The 17,553-nt window shown below is 52.6% G+C and overlaps 1 protein-coding gene across 4 annotated transcripts in view; it reads left to right on the forward strand.

Annotated features, from left to right (window-relative positions):
• Positions 1-6,641: 6,641 nt before the first annotated feature.
• The window catches only part of LOC111140865 (TNFAIP3 interacting protein 1), a 41,122-nt gene continuing 30,210 nt past the window's right edge, over positions 6,642-17,553 (forward strand). For 3 of the 4 annotated variants that reach the window (XM_022493092.1, XM_022493093.1, XM_022493095.1), the window contains exon 1: positions 6,642-6,790. The gene's annotated coding sequence lies outside the window, so the exon portion shown is untranslated. The remainder of the gene's footprint in view (positions 6,791-17,553) is intronic. The other variant, XM_022493094.1, reaches the window with a different exon arrangement.

Here is a 17,553-nt window from a genome sequence, read left to right on the forward strand (position 1 = left end):
GAGCAATGCTATCTAATAGAACTTTCAGTAGTGATGGAAATGTTCTATACATGTGCAGCCTACTCGGACAGCCACATGTGGCTACTGAGCATTTGAAATATGGCGAGCTGTACCAAGGAACCGAGTTATTAATTTATTTAATTTTAACTAATTTATAATTAAATAGCCATGAGTGGCTTATGGCTACCATACTGGACAGGGCAGGAAGTGGGTCTGACTTGTCCATCCCTGTATCCTCAGCAGTCTGTAACGTTGCCGTTAAGAACAAAGTTCCAGAACCTGAAATGATCAAGAAAGGCCAGTTCATCCACAGGCAACCCATGTCCTCCCCGAGCATCTTATCGGTGGATAATGAACTAAGAGCTTATGTTTGTAAAGCACTCAAACATTCAGAATCATTCTGTTTTAATCACCCCATCACAAGAGCCAGGCCCAGAAGGACTCATTATACCCATTTTACAGCCGGGGATCACCAAGGCTCCGTCTGGATGGGAAAGTGAGGAGCAGCAGAACCAGCTGGTTAGTGTAGCGCTGGGTGGCTCCTTGCTAAGGAGCTTAGCTTGCTAAGGCCCCACTTGACCTGGAAATTAAAGCCAGCACGTAGGGAAGCAGGGGGCTTTTCCTTCCCTGTGGAGAGTCCACAGACCCTAGATGGAAACAGATGGAACAGGAATGGGGGAGGAGGATGTGGGCTGGGCATCTGGCCCTTTCCTGAGGGTCCTGGGCGTTGGAATCCCCCACCTCAGGCAAAGGGAGAAGTCAAGGGCTGGGGTAGGGTGGGCAGACCAGGCTGCCCCTGTGCCAGTTCCTGGTCCAGCCACAGAACCCTCAGGCTTCCAGCTCCTCCCCAGAACGCCCTCCCCTCCCCAGAATGCTTGGCAAGTGATAGCCAGTCTGGGAAGTGACAGGTGGGGAACTGACAAAGAAGGGCCCTGTGCTCTGCCAGGGGGGGGGCAGGATGGGGCCTCAGCTGGGCCTTGTGGGGTTGCCTGGCGGCTGACTCCTCCATCTCGGGGAATTCCCCTCCTGCCTAAAAGTCAGCCCAGCCCAGCCCTCCTTCCTGCAGAAGCACAGCGAGCTGACGAGCCTTCACAGGGTGCCAGCCCCCGCTGCACCCCCGGTTGTCTTCTCCTGCCCCAGGTAAGTGACCGAGCCCTGGGGCGGCAGGTCAGGACATGGCTAAGAGCTCACTGCGTGAGGGGTCAGGGCCACCAGGCCACCCCCCAGCTCTGCCAAGAGCCACCTGGCCTCCTACTTTCCTGCCAGCTGGGGTCGGCTGCTCCCCTGGGTCAGCTCCCTCTTTTCCTACCAGGGCTTAGGTTCTGGGCCTCTCTACCTCCTTGCCTGGTCTCATTCTCCTCTTGCTTCTCTCCCTCCATTTCTTACTTCCTCTTCCTGCCCTCCTCAGCCTGTGTGTTTCTTTCTAGCCACTGCTAGTTCTTCCCAAGGGAAGGAAAAAGCAGAGTCTATTTTTGTCTTATCCTTCCCTGGATGAAAGGGATTGGGGTCACAAGTATGAACGTGGATTTGTGTTGGTGTGAGAATGTGCATCTCTGTTTGTGAGTTTCGTCTGTGTCAGATCTGTTGAGGTATACATGTGAGTGCAAGTTCGCAAGCGTGTCTAAGTGTTTGCGTGTGTGTCTGGGAGTGTCTGGGTCATTATATGAACGTGTGTGCGTCTCTGGGTGAATGTGAGTTTTTGAGGGTGGGCGAGTGTGTGTGTTGCCCATGTCAGTGGTCTATATAGTGAGGTAGGAAGAGGCCGGGTAGGAGTCTAGCTCTGCCTCCCTTGGGAACGCGATGGAGGGCTGGGACCCTCCTCAGTGCTGGAGCAAATGGCTCTCCAGAAGGTTCGCCCACCTGCTTCCCTCCTAGGGCTGGCTGGACCCTGCTGTGGTTGAACATTTCATACAGGGTCTGAGGCACAGGGAGAGGGTGAGAGCTGGCAGACGGTAGTGATATGGCCTCCTCCTTAATCACAAACAGTCCAGATTTTCCAGAGCCGGTCGGAGGCCCAGCCCCGGGAAGTCCCTGGCTAGGAGGGGCAAGGAATAGAGACCAAGTCATTGTCACAGCAGCTTCTGGGCTGGAGAAGAACGGAGGGAGCAGTGGGAGGGACCCTGAAAGGAGGAGTATGAGAAAGGACATGGGGTGAGGTGGTAGGAGGATTGCTTCCTGGGCCCTGTTAGGGCTTCCCAGGATTAGGAAATGTCTGGTTCTCATGGGGCTGCCTCCCTCAGGGGCTGGGCTGGGCTGACCTCTCTGCACTCCCAGGAGGATCACGAGGAGCAAGCTTGAATCCAAACTCAGATCTGGCTTGACACCCTGACCTGAAGACAGGGAGGCCAGAGGGAGAGGACGTGGACTAGGGGAAGCCTGGGGCTCCTGGGAACTGTGGGAGGTGTCTGGCCACATGGGCTCTGAGGCCGGGAATTTCCCCCAGAGTCACTGGCTCTTTCCTCTCCGCAGTGGTGTCCTAGAAACCCTAGTGCAAATGGCAGGCTCAGGGTTGCAGCGGAAACAGCTGGGAGGGAGAAGGAGGAAAACAGGGAAGACCCTGGAGAAAAAGTCAGGGAAATGCCATCTAGGCCTGGTGCTTCTGAGGACAATTTGTGAGGTCGTGGGCAAGCTCCTCCGTAGCTCTGGGCCCTGGGCTTTGCTGCCTTTAACTCATGCCAGGCCCTATGGCACCTCATTCTTTCTCTACCCTATGCACTGGACCCTGCCCTTCACATTCTTTGTGAGAAAACCGGCAGAGAGTGATCACAAGGTGTAAGGGCAAGGCTGTGACCTAAACCCAGATCTGTCTGACTCCAGAGCCCATACCCTAACCCTTGCATGACCCACATGCTCTTGGAGGAGGGGCAAATTGTGAGTTTGGTATGGTTTAATTCACCTTAAGGTGCCTAATGAACATGAAAAGTTATGGAAATCTTAGAGCCACCCATCCATCCCTCATGCAGTGATCTGGGAGGTAGATAGAATTAAAATGCTTCTGAGGCTGAGGATGGGAAACGGGACCATTGCTTCTGCTTACTTATTTCTTACCAAAAAATATAGTTACCTACAATTTCAGCCAACAGCATGTGCTTGACTTGCATTTCTCATTTAACTATCACTAAAATCTCTCTCTCGTGTGCACACACCCAATACCAGAAAGCACCTAGAATTCACCAAGGGTTTTATATTCCCCAGATTGCCTCAGGCTATGGGACCAGGAGACTGGATAGAAGGAAGGGACCCAGAGCCGGGATTGCTCTTTTCCTAGTTCGTTAGCCGCTCATCTTGCGTTTCATTCCCCTGCAGACAAGACCCTAACTCACAAATTCACCTCCTAGAGTAAGGCTGAGCTTGGTGGTTTTAGAAGCTCCTCTTCCCATCAGTGGGGTGTACAGATGGCCCTCAGTGGTTGTATCCATGTGAGAGAAAGGTTGGATCTAATCCTTCCTTTTTTTTTTTTTTAAAGATTTTATTTATTTATTTGACAGAGAGAGATCACAGTACACAGAGGCAGGCAGAGAGAGAGAGGGAAGCAGGCTCCCCACTGAGCAGAGAGCCCGACGCGGGACTCGATCCCAGGATCCTGAGATCATGACCCGAGCCGAAGGCAGCAGCTCAACCCACTGAGCCACCCAGGTGCCCCGGATCTAATCCTTCCTAAACGAGCCATAAGGACTGGTATTTTGAGCTCTTACTGGCTGGCAAGACTCCATAGCCTAATGCTTAAGAACAGAAAGAATTTAGGACTTGTTGCTGTATAAGACCTTGGGCGAGTCATCTAACACCTCAAAGCCCCAGTTTCATCTGTGAAATGGGCATGACAGTGGTAATGACCTCAGGGTGCTTGGGAGATATCCTGTTAGGTCAGAGAGCAGAGCCACCACATGGAGAAAAACAACCTTTTTGCATGGCAAAAACACTCCTTTTCAGGCACTTGATTTAAAGCTCGGTTGGTGACAGGTGAGGTTTTTGGTAGGTCTTTTATTTCTATCAAGTGTGGACTTCGGTTCTTCTTTGGAGCATCCTTAGTGGAGGTAGTAGAGAGGGAAGGACTGGTGGGAAGCTGCATGCTTTAAAACAAAAACCAAAACAAACCAAACACAGGCCTTTGATTCTCCTCCCAGGTGGGGCTCTATGCAGGTGCTTGTCATCACTCTGGAAGAGCAAGAAGTTTCCAGCTGCCTGAGTCACTCGGCTCTTGGCTTGGACATCTCCTTCCGGATCTAGGGATGGCAGGGGGTGCCAGGCCGGGGGGCCCATTTCCCACCCTGCCAGGGGTCTCAGAGACCATAGAGGATGTGGATGGTGACATGGAACTTGGGGAGAGTGCATTCCTGGGTTTAACAGTGAAGTTCTGTCCAGTGCTGGCAATCCGTGTCTATACGCCACTACCATTTCTCAGATGCCTCCTGTGTGCCAAGCTTTGGGCTTTCCTTGCATTAACTCATTTATCCCCATGATCCCCTGAGGGGTAAGATGCAATTTCCCCCATTTTTCATTTCATTTAGGGAGACCACCCAGGTAGCAAGTGGTCGAGTAGGAGTTAGATAGAACCCAGCCTTGTTCCTAATGAGTGTTGAGTTTCTATAGGGAAAATCATGACACTGGAAAGATAACAGGGTGCAGTGAAAAGAGCACATATTACTGGAAACCAAGGTCCTGGCTTCTCACCGTGGTGGCATCATTCAATGGGTGCAGCCCTGAACAAGTCCTTTATTATCCTGAGGACTCAGTTTACCTATCTATCAAATAGGGGATTGCGAACAATGGTCTCCATGGCTTCTAACATGGTGGGAAGTTCTGAATTCAGAGGAAGATTTAAAAAGGTGGGAAGGGGTGGGTGTGGTCACGACTTTGAAGAGGATTTTCTCACACATTATAAGTGTTAGGAAAAAGTACACCAAAACAGGGAATCAGTCCAAAAAAAAAGAAAAGACCACGTGACCTTTTTGTCATACCAGAGCACTGTCCAACAAGTCCTCCTAGTTGTCATCAGGCAATTTAAGGGATGAAGCTATTTGCCTAAATCTCGAAGGTCAGACATTTTACAAAGACAGCTGAAATAGTCTGGAAGCAATATGCAAATAGGTGGAAACTCTTCATTTTTTTTAAAGTAAATTTCAGCATTCATGAGAAGAGTTGGGTTGAGATTAGGAAGACAGCATTACAGGAGGCGGCAAATTGGGAACTGTAGACAAAGAGCAGGAAGAAAACCCTGCTTTGGGGAAAGCCTACTGGGTAGAGGTGATGCCTACGAGCCTCTGGTGAACCAGCTCGATTCTAATCCCTCCGTCCCCTCCCGTTGGTGACACTCAAATGTGCTTGGCTTGGCCTTTGTATCCCGCTCTTCCCACCCTCCTTAAAATCAGAGTTTATGACTACTTCTTTTCCTACTTAGAAATGAACCAGAATTACTATTGTTTTGAGAATGTGGTAACACTTTTGAAGTTAACTAAAGGCATCCCAGAATTTGAAGACACCTTTGAAGTAAATGAAGTCACAAGGCCTGACAGGATAATCTTCCAATTAGGTTCCTACTTGGGTAGAGGGGTGTGTGTGTGTTCACAGTCACAGTTGATTGACAGATCTCCACTTCTGTAAAATGAGGACCTGTACGAAATAGCTCGCCAAGTCCTTTCTGAGGACCAGGACCTGTCAATGACTAAGTTTTCATCAGTTCTGGGGAAATGAGTCTTTTGCAATAGGTTTTTCATAAAGCTGTATTTACCCCCATTTAAAGAGCTGTCCTTTATTCCCAGTTTAGGTCCTTCCACTTTTTGAAATCAAAACCCGCTTAAATAAAATGATGGGCTTAAAAAGAAACCAAAGACAGCGTCCCCACCATTTAACCAAGCTGCTCCTTAAGGGTCTGGGAAATCCCACAGCTGTTTGGATGATCTGACCCACAAATACGTAGGCAGGGTGGGAGGAGGACTCTGGATTTGCCCATTGGGGTTTAAATGCTGGTTCAGCCACTTATTGTCAACCAACCTCCTCTCAGTGCCTGTTTTTTTAATTTATTTACAGTAAACAAGGGGTAAACCTATTTCACTAGGGTGGCTCGGTGAAAGAAATAATGCATACAAAATGCTTTCAATGTCTGGGGCTGTAAGTTTATGCAAAAAAATAAATAAATAAAATAAAAGTTATTTAGGGGGTCCTTTCAGCTTGAATTTCTGGGAGTTCCGCGAAGTCGTTCAGGAGCGCCCTGGACCCCATTCTGCGGCCTCGAGCTCTAGCCCTGGCCCAGCTCCAGATGCTTACGTGCCTCTCGGCAAGTTCCTTCCCCACTGTGGTCCTCGAGCCCCTGGCATCACGGAAGGGAAGGGGTGGTCTCTGCGGTTCGTCTCCGCTCTGAGATTCCGGCCTCAGCCCGGGCTCCGGGGCTTCCGGCGCGGGGAGTGACACGGGGGGCTGCCCAAGCCCCGGAGGTCACCGCCCGAAGGGCTGGCCCACGGGAGGGGGTAAAAGCTACAGCTCAGCTGCTCCCGGCCCCGGACCTCCCCGGGCGGCTGCTGTTTATCTCGCTCCGTCCCGCCCCCGCGGCCGCGGGCCCGCCCCGAGGGCGCAGCGCGATTGGGCGAGCGGCCTGTCAGTCGCCCGGGACTTTCCCAGGGGTAGGGCGGCCCTGCCCCCAACACTTCCTCGTCCGCGGCGCGGTCCCCCTACCCGGCCCGGGAACCCGCGGAGTGCCGGAGGGCCGGACCGTGGCCGCGGCCGATAACCCGTCCCTGGATCCGGGGCTGGACGCAGAGGGAAGGGCGGTGTGTCCCAGGGCCCCCAACCTCAGGTAAGCCGGCCGTGTGGAGCGGGAATGGGGCGGAAGGGAGCCCGCGACCCGGGTGTTCACAGCCTCGGCAGTGACCGGGCGCAGAGGAAAGGGTTGGTCGGGCCCGGCCCGGTGACCTAGGCTCCTCGGCTCCTGGGCCCAGGCACCTGAGGTCCCGGGGACGGCGAGGGTCGGGCCGCGGCGAATCCCTGCCCCTCGCCGAGGGCGGTGGGCGCGCTTGCGCACTGTGTGGGCGAGCGCGTCTGGGAACGGCGTGCAGGGGGAGTGTGCAAGGCGTGCGGACCAGCCGGGTGGGGGGAGTGAGCTGGCGCGGGTCGGTGTAGAATGTGCGGGACCGGCCTGGAAGCAGTGTGCACATGTAATGCAAAAGAAAATAATTTATTGGGCGCTTTCCAAGTGCTCATACAAACCCTTTTGGTGTATTAAACTTGTAATTGTCGCATCTTTCTTTAAAATGAATATTATTATTATCACCCCCATTTTACAATTTAGGAAACCGGGGCACCTGTAGATTGGGTTCACACAGCTAGGGAGTTGCAAAGGCAGGATTCGAACCTTGGCCTTTGGCTCCAGAGTTCAGCTGTCCAGTTTGTTTTGAACATACTTTGCACACTGTTGGAGGCACATTTGTGTGCATGTGTAGTGCAGGAGAGCTGTAGTGAGTCTCTGGGAGTGATTTTCGGTGTGTTTTTACGAATGGGTGAGTTTTCCACTGTAGAACATTTGTGTGTGTGTGTGTGAGAGAGAGAGAGAGAGAGAGAGAGAGAGATGGTGCAATACGGAAGTGATTACATTGTACATTCATTAATTGTATGTATGGAGGTGGGCGTGAATTTTGTGCCACAGGGTGAGACATTGTGTTTTGGTTGAGGGTGGTTTGTGGATGATGCAGAATAGGCAACATCCATCCCCACCCCCTTGCAGAATGACAGTACAGAAAAATCTGTGGATTCCTAATGCATCATTTTTATTTCACAGTATCATGAAAATAGAATTTAATCAGCACGTATTTTCCAGGTTATGGTAGAGGGGAATTCATCATCGGATGAGAGGTCAGAGAGGATGATTCTCAGTTTTTTTTTCTTTATTCTTGAGCATGTAGGAGGCTGGAATATTTATTAGTACAAAGGCTTAGGAATCTTGTGATGTTATATTAATATCCTTATAGCAGACAGAACTGAGGCACTGAAAAATCAAGGGCAGTAATGATAACAGTGTACATTTATGAACACTTAATCTCTGCCAGGCACACTGCTTTATATTCAGTATCTCATTTAATCTTTTCAACAACCTTGGGAGATAGTCACTAATAGTAGCCTCAATTTTCAAATGAGGAAATTGAGGCCCACAAAGGTTAAGATTTGGCCAAGACCAGTAAGCCTTGCATAGTATCGCCCTGTTCCCTTTCCACTGACCAAGGTTGCTGTCTTCTCTGTGTCCTGGGAAAATAGTGTCATCAGGAACTGGCCTTTCATGGAACCACTTGATCATGACCCCCTGGGAGCTGCAGTTGAGTGTCTTGTATTCTACATACTTCTGTGATCCTGTTTTCCCCCACCCATGGGTGTCCTGGGGCTATGGTGAGGCTCTCATGCTGAGGGGCGCTACCTGCCTCTATGCCCACACCAGACCTGGGGGGGCCCCAGGAAGCCATGGGGTCTGACTCACACTCTTACCCCTAATGCTGCCTGTGTCCTGGGGTGGCTCAGGCCGCCCTGGTTTGAGCACCTCACCATTGTAGGAGGTCGTCTGTCTGTCTGTCACTCTGAGTACCCCAGGTACTGCTGCCGCTTCCCCTGTAGTTTAGCCACCGCAGCCTGCTTTTTTTCCCCTCTAACGTGCCAAGCTTGTTCTTGACTTGAGGGCTTTGTGTGTGCTGTTCCTTCTGCCGGAACACCTTTCCCCATTTCTTCACATGGCTGGTTCTTATCTGTCAAGTCTCAGCTCAAATGTCACCTTCTTAGAGGGGCCTTCCCTGACCTTTCTATGCAAAGTGGCCCCCTTTTTTTCACTTTCTGTCATATTACTATTGTGTTTTTGTACGCTCATCATACTCTGCAATAATCTTATTTGCGAATGAGAAAGTATATATATGGAACTTAGTGTCTAGAATGTAATAATGTTTAGTGTTTCCTTGTTTGTTGCCTTTCTCTGTTTCCTGGAGCAGAAGGGTGAGAGCAGGGACCAGTCCCTGATCCTGGATCAGAGTGTTGGGGGGTAAGGCTCTGCTGCATTCGCTCAGTGGACGAGTAGAATAGAAGAAACTAGAATAATGGTGCATTTCACAGATGAGGGAACTGAGGCCCGGAGATGGGGAAGGCACTTATCCCAGAAAGGTAGTGGCAGCGTCAGGATGAGAACCAGAACATGCTCCCCAAGGGGACATTTTTCTTTCTTTCTTACAGTCAACCAATTTTTCCTGACCAGCCTCGTGCCCAGTGTTTGCTGAGGAGCATGGTGGCTCAGGTGCATAAGAAATGAGCCTGGCCCTCCAGGCACTTGTAGCGGAATGGGGAGAGATGTGCTCTGAGTGTGATCTGGAAGACATTGCACACCAGCAAGTGCCTGGCAGAAGTCTCATTGGAGCGCAGGGCAGTTCGGTCATTGGGGTGCGGGGTGGGTACCTCTCCGGGCAGGCAGCTTCAAGGCCAGGCTCTAGAAAGATGATGAGTGCAGAGTGGGGCCTGAGCACCTTCTGGAACTTAGTAAACTGGGTAGAAGATTTGGGGTAAGGCTCTGCTGGGTTGGGGGAGCTGGCCAGCTGGACCAGGAAAAACCCTAAGGTCTTGACTACCAGGCAGAGAAGTTGTGGTTTCTCCCTGTGGGCAGCATCAGGAAGTGATTAGAGCGGTTGGTTGGCAAACGCTAAGTGTGCCTGTGCAGCACCTGTGTGGCTTGCTCAACACATATGAGGCGGTGTCCCCCCAAGAGGGGCTGATCCCGTGGTCAGTGGCCATGCTGCTGCCACAGGTGTGACTTACTTTGTCTCTGGCGGAGAGTTTGGCACACCTATGTGGGTGTGGCCCCTGCTCCCTTCTTGTAAGGTCCCCTGAAGTCAGGGCTGGCTTCTCCGGTGCTGCAAATTAAGGGGACAGACCGCACAAGGCTGGTGTATGCTAAGCAGTCACTCGGTGCTGGCTGCTGATCTTGTGAGTGACGATAATCGTGAGCCTGCTGATGGCATTTCAGTAGGAGATGGTGGGGATGGTCCGATTTTTCATGGTTTGTTATAACTCGCTTTTAACCCCTCTGCCACCTGTGGACCATGCTATGTCTTCTCTGGATGGGTCATCCTTTGCTCTGGGCCCGATGTCTGTCTGTCTTTTTTAAGATTTTATTTATTTATTTGAAAGAAAGAGAGTGAGCGAGAGGGCACAAGCCAGGGTAAAGTCAGAGGAGGAAGCAGATTCCCCACTGAGCAGGGAGCCTGTTGCAGGACTCGATCCCAGGACCCTGGGATCATGACCTGAGCTAAAGGCAGTTGCCTAACCATCTGAGCCACCCAGGGTCTGATACCTTTCTATCCCTGGGGTGCAGAGGACCTCTGGCCCAAGTTCCCTCAGAAAGCCTCTAGCACCCCAGCCGGTGGTCATCTAGTCTTGGCTTGACTCCCGCCCCCAGAGTCGGGGGGTGCCGTACCTTGTAGGTAGCCTCTTCCCGTGTCACAGCTGGGGCGCCCTGGGTGCAACTTCGTCCTATCTCACCTCCCATTTCCCTCCTTGCCCACCTGACCACTTGAAGGGAGGAAGGGCGTGGTGCCAGGCAGTAAGAGAGTGCCTCGCTGGCCCCCGGAGGCCTAGGTTTGCCTCCCCTCTGTGTCACTGCCATCCTCTGCTGCCTTGGGCAGGTCTTTTTCCTTCTCTGGCTTCGGTGTGCCCAGTGCAGCATGAAGGGATTGCGCTGGCCGCTGTCTTAAAATGTTCTTTCAGCTCTAAAAACTCTGGCCCAGTGCTCTGGATCCATCCATTCCTGAGCTCTTCCCGCGGGGCCAGGCCTCTCTGTGCCCGTCCTTCCTCCCCACTTCTTGCTACTGCACCCCTGCCTGCCCACAGTGCCCACTTCTCTTTTCGCTGCCCCTCTTTGAAGGGAGGGTGTCCAAGGCCCTCTGGAGAGTTGCCAAAAAGGAGGCACAGGGAAGCAGGGGGAAGCTCCTGCCTTTGCTCTATGGAGCAGAGCTCCCCAACCTCCAGAGGCTGACCTTGGCGGTCACCATGGCCTATTAGTTGCAGGAAGTTTTTGATGTTTTTCCCCCATGACTGGCCGAGGACAGTCACTCTTCCAAAAGGAACAGATGACTGGCCCAAGGAGCAGCTGAGCTCTTCTCTCCCCGGGACCTCCCCCTGAAGCTGTTCCCCGTGCCCTTGAACACCTACAGGGTGGACAAACCGGGTGGCCCTGCAGATGTATGTGTGGGGGGAGGGCGGGGGCGCGGTGGGAGTTGTGTCACCAAGGAGTCATACTCAGAGGCCGGAGCTGGTATTTTTAGGGTGGGTGTGGGGGGTGTCCCATGAGTCAGGGGCCTGGGGTTTGGTCTCCACCCACACTGGAGAGTGCTTGCTCCGTTTTCCACTGTCTGGCAGGCCATCGTCCTGGGCCTTTGTTGTGGCCAGCTTCATCAGTGGTCTGAGGAACCCCGGTCCCTCCATGTCCCCACTTCTGCCTCGGCAAGGGCTCTCCCCTCCCGTGCCCCAGCCCCTGGGAAGAACAGGGGTCGAAGGATAGCAACACTAACTCTTCAAAAATACGAAGGAATCTTTCAGACATAGAGGCTAACGGGTACACCCCGGACACCCAGCCAGAATGAATTTCTTTCAGTAGAACAGGTGTAGATTTCCCTTGTAAAGAGTTTAAATTTTGTAGGTAAAATAAACGTTTCTGTGGTTTCCAGTCCCTATCCTAGCTCACTTTCTAGAGCTGTCTACCAGTAGCAGTTTGGTATGTATCTTTCCAAACCTTTTCCTATGCACATTTAAGATTTTATATACAAATATGTGCATATACATATAGATGTACACATATACATATAGACACGTATGTAGTTGTATGTTAAAAAAATAGTATCTTGGGGTGCCTAGCTGGCTCAGTTGGAAGAGCATACGACTCTTAGTCTCCAGGTCATAAGTACTAAAAAAAAATTAAATGAACTTTAAAAAAGTATTCTATTATACTTTGCTTGCTTTTTATTCTTAATGATGTTTTATGGACATCTTTTTATGTCCTTGCATAGCAGTGTGCCCCATTCTTTTGATGGCTGCATAGTATTCCAATGGTTGAATGCACCGTGGTTCATTAAACCTGGTGGATATGTAGGACATTTTTGCTGTTACAAAGCAGGTGACAATGCACCTCTATGTTCAGCCCCTGTGGGCAGTGAAGCAGAGATTTCTAGATTCTTAGATAGAGGATTACTGGTTCAGGCAGTAACTTCTGGCCCTATAGATAACTAAACCTCAAGGCATACATTTCTGTAAGAGCACTTTGTTCTCAGCTAATCAGGCATGCAAGCAGGTATTGATATCATTGAGAAAGGACATTCTTTGCTGCAGGTGGCCCAAGGCTGCATCAATAGATACATAATACCTAAAAAGGTGGAGGTGAAAGTTCCTCTGTTTGTTCAGGTAAACCACACCTGGGGTGTTGTGTCCAGTTTCAAGACTTGCTACAGATAGGCTAGGGGGAGAGGGTTGAGGGGAATGGATAGGGAAGGGTCTTCAGGCCAGTCCCTCAAGGAACAGCACAGGAAACAGGGTCCAATTAGCTTCAAGAGAATGCTGCAGTCTTCAGGGCTGGACTGGAGAAGAGGAATTTGGTGTTCCTGGTTCTAGAACCCCAGAGGGCAGCGTGTAAGGACTGGTGGGAGGAGAACTGGGAGTAACCTAACTACAGCCAGTGTTGGCTACCCAGGGGAGGATCCTTAGGGAGGAAGTGGGGTCACTAAAGATGGTCCTCTAGAGTCCTTTGGCTCCCCTGGGGACTGGATAAGTACAGGACTGCGTTTCCCCAGAGCTTCCTTGCAGCCTGAGATTCTAAGGCCCAGTGACTGCAGGGATCAGGGGGCAGACTGGGACCTGACTGTATACAAAATTAGAGGTACGTAGAGGCAGGGGCTGGGAACTTGGGAGTCTGTTCCAGCCAGACGCAGGACTGGTTTCCTCCCACTGAGCTTCAGCCCCTTGTCTCTTAGGCTGTGCAGGCCAGCGGAGAGGGTATCAGTGCTGGAGCCTGAACACGTAGCGCCCGAATTATTTGTTCTGCCGCTCACCAGCTGTGTGTTCTTAGTCAAGTGACTTCACCTCTCTGAGTCTGCTTCCTTATCTGAAAGCTAGAGATACTACTATCTAGCTGAGAGGGATTTCCTTGCTGGAAAACAGTGGTAAGTTTTCTCTCTATGCCATGAGAAGAACACAAGGTCGTGAGCCTCAAGCGGCAGCCCAGCACCCGATCTGCAGCGGACCTAACTGCAGGCTCTCTCCCAGCCCTCAGCAGAGCCTCCTTGTCCTTCTTTTTCAGTGGCTCCGGCCAGCTCTCGGCTCTAGTCCAGCCCCTCATCCCCAGGCTGTGCTATGGAGCCTGGGTGTTGGAGGCTGGGTGGGGTCAGTGGGGCTCCCTGGGCAGGGGAGGGGAGAAAGGGAGGACACAGAGGAGATGCGGGGACACAGTCCTCAAGCTGGGCTGAAGCTGGGGTGCCTGCTAGGGTAGAGGGAGGACCCCGCCAAGGGCTGTAGACATCATCTGCAGGTTTCTGACTGCCCTTGGTGGAGGGAAAGGCACCCGGAGAGCGCTTGAAGGAGGACTCTTGGTTCAGGGAAATGCACGTGGGCGTTAGGAGGGATTGGAGCTGAGGAGAGCAGCCTTCTCCAGGTCAGACGGTTGTAGGAGGGGGTGATAATAAATTGCAAGTTCCAGAATGTCAGAACCAGAAGGGGCCTTACACATTGCCTAGTGGATCCCTTGTGTTATGTTATTGCTAGCGTTGCAAATACAAACCCCTTCTTTTGGGAAACCGAGGCCCAGTGAGGGGCCGATGTTCACTCTGGAGGACCTTGACTTGATCCCACAGCTTCTGGGCCCAGTTCCCTGTATTACATGCTATGCCTGCAGCCTCTTTATTACTGAATTGTTGCAAAGACCGAGTAAGTCCTTGGCTCATGGCGAGGAGCCAGGATGGGTACCCTGATGGGTGGCCCTGGGTTCATAGTTCCCCTGACAGTGAAATGGGAGGTTGGGGGACGACGGGAGGTCATCATGAGGTACGAATACGGAGAGATTTTTGCTTTAGTTTGCAAGGTGCTTTCATGCCTTCCTGTCATCCCTGGGGCGTGTTGCAGGAGAGTCCCACCTCCCATTGAGGAAGAGGAACCTCAGATGCTTCCCAGTCTTTTGTGAATGTGTTTTCTCAGTCCATTGGCTTTTGGGAGCCACATCTTCATTGGCTGTGGTTGGACCGGCATCCCTACTTAACAGTCTTTCGGAGTTACCAGAAATTCAGTGGGTGTCACAACCTAGCTTACTGAGCCGGCAGAGGAACCTAAAAACTCTATTAAAAAGGGGAGTAGATGGGAGTGGGGGAGACTCGGCCCTAAATCGTTGGGGCAGAGTTATGGGGCTGCCCCAACCTTTTACTGAGAGCCCACTGCGTGCCAGACATTTAACTAGGTGCTATACACACATCATTATTACTTTGGAAATTTTATTACTATAAAGTGAACGTGTTTCTTGTTGAGTAAATCAAGTAATCAGGAAGTAAGAAGTAGAAAGTGAGAACTCCCTTCCCACCGTACACATATCGTTGCATTTAATTTCATCAGTCTGACAATCTCTCACTTTCCTTGTTTTGCCACAGAGGCAGCCGAGGCTCAGAAAAGGCACGCAGTCTCCAGGGGTGGACGGGGCAGATGGGGCTGGGATGAGGGAGCAGCAGACACCGATGAGGCCCCCAGGGGCAGGCAGCCCAGGAGCGGGGCTCCTGCTCAGGGGCGTGTGCCTGGCCCGCAGAGCCCCTTTCAGTGTTGTGCTGCGTGCCCTCCTTCACCCTACACCCCACGTCGTGTCGAGACTCTTTCTTCCTGACTCCATGGCTGTGCCATCCTGAGTATGTCGGATCGCCTCTCTTTCCTTGCCTTGCTGCTGCCTCCTGAGGCTTGGGTCTGCGTGGATCCTTAGGCCAGCTCGACACCATCCCCTGCTTTCTCTCTAGTCCAGGCTCCTCCCTTTGCACACGAGGGAACCGACATGCAGAGAGTGCACAGGCTTGCCCGTGGCCGTGAAAGGCAGTAGAGTAGATGCGAGCACCTTTGGACTTACTGTCTGGAGCCTCCTTTCCTAGAGATCGCTTCCCTTCAGCCCTCTCTGAGCCCCTCCCTCAGGCATCCCAGGCAGCCCCTGCCTCTGCCTCAGGAGGTGGCCTGGGAGACCTTCTGGGACCTCCTAGCTTCCGGTACCAGAAATTTGCTTGGACTTTTCCTTTGGGGACAAGGGGAACTTCATTTCCTCCAGTATGCAGCCGGTGCCCAGTGGCTTTAACCCACTGAGCCACCTGGTGTCCGTGCCCGGTGCTTTTAGTCTGAGCTTATTCACGTTCCCAAGTGGGCCTCAGTTTCCTCATCTGTCAAACAGACATCCTGCCTTCTTCCCAGACTGTTAGGACAATCAGAGGGGAAAACAAAGCCTGGGAAAATAAGAGGCGTTTCGCAGATGTTACAGGCTATGCAGACTCATCACTTTTGGAGGGCCTGGGAGCGCCCTGCCCCTGCCCCCCCTCCCCCCCCCAGCTGGCACCAGCACATGTATAATCATAAGACAGTCTCTCATGGGCCAAAGCTCTGCAGTTCAGGAGCTGAAACACAGGCCGAGGGCAGTGGGCAGACTAGAGAGAGAGCAAGGACCCTCTGGTCCCAGCTCTGTCCTGACATGTCGGGTGACCTTGGTCTTCGTGTCTGGGCCCCGACTTGTTGCCCTCACATCATGAGGGAGAGAGTCAGATGAGCTGAAGCCCAGGATGCCTGGGCACTGACCTACGGTACTGCCTTGCGCGAGGCCTCGGATCTGCACCTCTTGCCGCCTCCACACACATTCTGCCGTCTGTGGCAAGCGGAAACCAGCCGTCCACCAAGGAGGCAGGAGAGTGGAGCAGCCCCTCCCTCAGAAGGCCTCTGGATGCCTGCTAAAGGATCATCCTGTTGCCCTTGGAGATTCCCTTCCAGTTCTGTCATCCTGGGAATGATTCCCCTTTTCAGGAAACGTTCTAGAAACAACACTGACAGGAGGAGAGTTCCTGTCTGCCCGGCAGTCATCCTGGAACTGCCGCTGACCATCTGGGCATGAGGTCAGCAGGACATGGAAATTCCCCATTTCTCTTTTTGTGTTTCTTCCCTCCAGAAGTCCAGGCCCTCCCCTGGGTGGCTCCCCTGAGCTCCAGAGGGTTTTCTCACATAGGGCTGCTTTGTGTGGGTTCTGTTGGCCTACCGCCTGCCAGCCTGTTCTCGTGCCCTGCCCCCGAGCTCTGCCTGCAAGGCCACAATTGGCGGGGGCGTGGGGGGGTAGCCCTGCTTGCTCCCCACTTGGCTTCCCTGAACCCCCTTCCATGTCAGCTCCCCAATGCTGAGGGAGAACCTGAGCATCACACAGTGTGGAGGACGTGGAGATAGGGTTTCAATTCCTGTGCCCCACACCCTGCTCTGTCACTTGGCCACGTGTCTGGGCATCTCTGAGGGAGCATGGTGGTGCTCGGCCTGGTTCCAGAAGTGTCCAGAGTCCTGCTGGTTGGTGGGTCATAGTCGTGCTCTGAGAACGCTTTCACACGGCCTCTCGGCATAGAGGCAGGTCCCAGGCCCCTTTGGACCTTCAGTGTCTCTGACTAGAGGCTTACTGAAGGTCTGTTCTGGACCACTTTGAAGAAACCCTGGCAAACAGGGTGGGCTTGCCCCTGCTCTCTGGGAGCCCCTGGTCAGCTGGGCTGGAGTGGAGTAGAGAACATGCCCACATCATGACATCAGCTGTGAGTTCTGTTCAGGGTGAGTGCAGAGGGGAGAGCAGGACCCAGAAGAGCCTCCACGCCTCCTCTAGCCCTCTGTCTCCCCACTTGGAAACTCCATTCTGTTCTCGGTCATGGCTCACCGTCCAGGCTCTAGACCTGTGCTGGTAACAGGTGAGCATTCGCGCTCCCCCTCCAGGACCTTCTCCGTCGGGCGCACAGCTGCTCACACCAGCCCTGTACCCTGCATCCTGGGCCATGAGTGTGTCACTGGAGAGGCCCCTGAGGAGTGGGGAGCACAGAGGAAGGACTCCCCGCCCCCCATGTCTGCCAGCATCTTGAGCAGCTTGTGATGTGCCAGTCATGGTGCTAAGTGCTTTATCCGCACCGTCTCGTACCTCAGTGAACACTTGGCTACTTTACTGCTCTGCTCTGTAACTTTGACCTTTTCAAGTCGAAAACAGGTCCCCCCTAAACTAAGCGATGACTTTTGTGTTGGCTGTGTGGGCAGCTGTCCTTTGCTTCTGTGGGGCCCAGCCGGGCGTGGGTTGCCTCTCGAAGTGTGTCTTCATCTTCTGCTTCTCAGTCTTTCAGGAAGGGGTCCCACTCACCAGAACGCTGTTTTTCTTTCTGGCCCATGTCATTCCATGGTAATACGGACCCTTGGGGCAAAATCTTTATTATTTCTTCTGCATGAGGTAGGGGAAACAGCCCAGAGGGTACCTGATGGCTGGGCAGGTGTCATTCCCTGAGTTCCCCAGGCTGGAACTCGCTGTCCGTCCCTTGGGCC

Source organism: Enhydra lutris, unplaced genomic scaffold, assembly GCF_002288905.1.
Source record: "Enhydra lutris kenyoni isolate GAN:26980312 unplaced genomic scaffold, ASM228890v2 scaffoldscaffold5, whole genome shotgun sequence".
Classification (NCBI taxonomy): Eukaryota; Metazoa; Chordata; class Mammalia; order Carnivora; family Mustelidae; genus Enhydra; species Enhydra lutris.